Raw genomic sequence first — 3769 nt, 5'->3', positions numbered from 1 at the left:
GCTAAACTTTTGTAACTAAACAATAATGTGATCTTCCTCTAATTCCTTAACTGCAAGTCTATCTTTTTAAATGTATTCAATTGATCAACTGGCTCCAAGGTCTGGGTTAGAGAACTGAATGATTTAACACATGTAAATTTCTTTGCTTATGTGAGTTTCCTGGCTGTGAATAAGCTCCACATGCTGAATAATGCCCAGTGCAGCAATCAAGACACAGTCTATCACTGAAATACTGAAGTACAGAGTAAGCAACATTCACTGACTTAACTGACAAGATCTTGGTTATTGAAGTTTGCATATAATGTCTACTTCAAGATGATTGTTTCCTGGTTTAGCAAAAAGATAATCAAAAAGAATTTTCTTTTGAGCTCTACATTAGCCAATATTTAAAAATCTGTGGGCGTCCATCTCTTTATGCAGTGCCATCTCATTCCCTGACCAGAGCTGTGCATTGATTACCTATGTAGCCACCTTCAGACAGCTGCTCTGGCTCTCCTGTGGCCACTGACTTGGAAATCTCTCCAATTCTGACCCAAGTTAAGCCTAGTCCTTTCCTTCCAGTCTCCAGATATCTATGTGGGTTCTAGCTACCAGACTACATGTAAACTGGCCATCCAGAGTTAAAGCAGGAGTGCAATTATCTTGGGTCATATTGAGCCCATAGTTAATTCCACCCTCTGACATTGCAAAAATTACATGTATTTGCTCTATTGGAATTTTTCATATTTAAATTTGTATTTTAATTGTTTAAGTAACCTAAGAACATCAATATTATAGTTTACCCTCAAAATAAATATTCCTTCAGAAGGTATTGAGAGGGTAATAGGCAGGAAGGCCAGGGGTCTCCAAATGGAGGAAATAGCCTGCAAGTGTCAGACATTTTTATCTCTCTTAAGCGTCAGGAAGAAACAAACTAAGCAATATTTTTTTCCTTCTCTATAAAAATTTAAAGAGAGGTTTCTCTTAAAATACTGTGTTGCCATAATGACACCTGGTTTCTCCTGAAGTTAGCTATTCTTGAGCCTAGAGATAACCAATGCCTTTTTCTTATGGAAATGTTTGTCTTAAGCTATGCTAATGTACTACGCCTTTACCCCAAACTCTGTCTCCAAGTCGGTTCCGCCTCTTGGCCCAAAACCTACTTGACAAACCAGTATGTTATACTCAGATATTGTTCCCCTAATCTATGTAAATGAAACTATTTGTATGGTGGCCTGCCCTTCTTTAAGATTCAAGTTAATTATTTTATGGCCCAAGATAAACCATTTGGTGCCAAGATTATCCCAAAATGCATCTTATGGGTGAGGGGCCTGGTGCTATTCTGAATTATAAGACGTTCCTTTCTTTCATTAACAGACTGCTAGTGACTATATAACATCCAGCTGAAGACTAGCAAGGGGGTACTCTTTCTGCCCCCTTCTGATGCCTATGTCAGAAGCTTTCTCTATCTCCTTTATACTTTAATAAAACTTTATTACACAAAAGCTCTGAGCAATCAAGCCTTGTCTCTGGCCCCGGATTGAATTCTTCTCCTCCGGGAGCCAAGAATCCTGGTGTATTCGCGTGATTCAACAACAACCTTTCAGTATAAAGGGCTCAAAATACTCTGGAAATATTTTAGAACTCTCCTCTAAGCAAATAAATAATTTTCACTTAAAAAAACAAAACCTAAAAAACCTTCTACCAACAATATAGTCAACCATGAAATTATTGTGCAATAAAATTTGGAAAATAAAGGATATGATCATTCTAAAAACTCCCATCTTGGAGCTGTTATAGAAACACTGTACTTAAAATGCCTATTTTGTTCTGCCTATTAATATAAAAATATCCATTTCCTGTGATTTGTCAACACAATAGATTTACCATGATTAAATTGTAACTTCAAAAAAAAAATCTGCTTTTTAAATGTTTTTCTAGTGATTATTCAGGTTTACTACCTGAATATATTCAATTGAGCATAAAAAATTAGTTGTAATTAAAAACTCTTTGCAAACCCTATCACAATATCCATGAAGACAAACTTCATCAGCTTGTTCATCCAGTATCATAAATTCCCCAGCTTTGTCTTTCTTCCTTCTCTTTTGCTCTTTGTGAAAGACCAATACAGTTTTACACCAATTCAGATCCAGTCTAATCCAAAACTTGCTTTTTGCTCTAATTTGAAAATATGAAGCATCAACCATTATCAAAATGTGATTTAAATTGTGCTTTAAATTATATACTGCAGTTGATTTTTTGTATTAATTTCAGGTATACTGCAAAGTTATTCGGTTATACGTGTACATATATCTATTCTTTTTCAAATTCTTTTCTCATTTAGGTTATTACAGAAGACTGAACAGAGTTCCTTGTGCTGTATAATAGGTCCTTGCCAGTTATCTATTTTAAATATAGTAATGTATATATGTCAATCCCAAACTGCCAATTTATCCTTCCTCTTCACCTTTCCTATTTGGTTTGTTTTCTAACAATAACAAACAATGTTTGTTTTCTAAGTCTGTGACTTAGTTTCTATTTGTAATTAATTTCCTGGTGGCTCAGAGGTTAAAGTGTCTGCCTGGAATGCAGGAGACCCAGGTTCGATCCCTGGGTTGGGAAGATCCCGTGGAGAAGGAAATGGAAACCCACTCCAGTACTCTTGCTTGGAGAATCCCATGGTGGGAGGAACAGTCCATGGGGTCGCAAAGAGTCAGACACGACTGAGCGGCTTCACTTTCACTTTTCACTTTCATGCATTGGAGAAGGAAATGGCAACCCACTCCAGTGTTCTTGCCTGGAGAGTCCCAGGGACAGGGGAGCCTGATGGGCTGCCGTCTATGGGGTCACACAGAGTCAGACACGACTAAAGTGACTTAGCAGCAGCAGCAGCAGCATGGTAGCTCTACTTTTTAGTTTTTAAGCAGCCTACATACTGTTCTCCATAGTGGCTGTACCAATGTACATTTCCACCAGAAGTGTAGGAGGATTCCTTTTCTCCTCACTGTCTCTAGCATCTATTGTTTGTAGACTTTTTGATGATGGCCATTCTGGACTGATAGGTGATATCTCATTTTAGTTTTGGTTTGTGTTTCTCTGATAATTAGTGATGTTGAGCATCTTTTCATGCGCCTCTTAGCTTCCCTGGTGGCTCAGATGGTACAGAATCTGCCTGTAATACGAGAGACCTGGGTTCAGCCCTTGGATTGGGAAGATCCCCTGGAGGAGGACATGGCAACCTACTTCAGTATTCTTGCCTGGAGATTCCCCATGAACAGAGGGTTCTGGCAAATTACAGTCTAGGGGATCACAAAGAGTTGGACATGACTGAGGGACTAAGCACACTTGGCCATCTATATATCTTTGGAAAAAACATCTATTTAGGTCTTCTGTTCATTTTTGATTGTTTTTTTTAATTATTATTGAACTGCATGAGTTAATATTTGTACATTTTGAAGATTGACTCCTTGTCCTTCACATGATTTGCAAATAATTTCTCCCATTCTGTGGGTTGTCTTTTCACTTTGTTTATGGTTTCCTTTGCTGTGCAATAATTTTTAAGTTGAATTAGGTCCCATTTGTTCATTTTATTTTTATTTTCATTAAGAGGTGGGTCAAAATAGATCTTGCTGTGATTTATATGAAAAAGTGTTCTGCTTATGTTTTGCTCGAAAAGTTTTACAGTACCTGGTCTTACCTTTATACCTTTATTCCATTTTGAATTTATTTTTCATATGGTATTAGAGAATGTTCTAATTTCATTCTTTTACATTTAACAGTCCAGTTTTCT

The 3769-nt window shown here is 37.1% G+C and overlaps 1 non-coding gene across 1 annotated transcript; it reads left to right on the top strand.

Annotated features, from left to right (window-relative positions):
* The first annotated feature begins 2529 nt into the window (after nucleotides 1-2529).
* TRNAS-GGA (transfer RNA serine (anticodon GGA)) lies at nucleotides 2530-2602 on the top strand. The gene has a single exon. It is a non-coding gene; the product is annotated as a tRNA-Ser (tRNA).
* The last annotated feature ends 1167 nt before the right edge of the window (nucleotides 2603-3769 follow it).

Source organism: Bubalus kerabau, chromosome 2, assembly GCF_029407905.1.
Source record: "Bubalus kerabau isolate K-KA32 ecotype Philippines breed swamp buffalo chromosome 2, PCC_UOA_SB_1v2, whole genome shotgun sequence".
NCBI lineage: Eukaryota > Metazoa > Chordata > Mammalia > Artiodactyla > Bovidae > Bubalus > Bubalus kerabau.
Note: the sequence above shows the minus strand (reverse complement) of the source record. Positions and strands in the feature narration are given on the sequence as shown.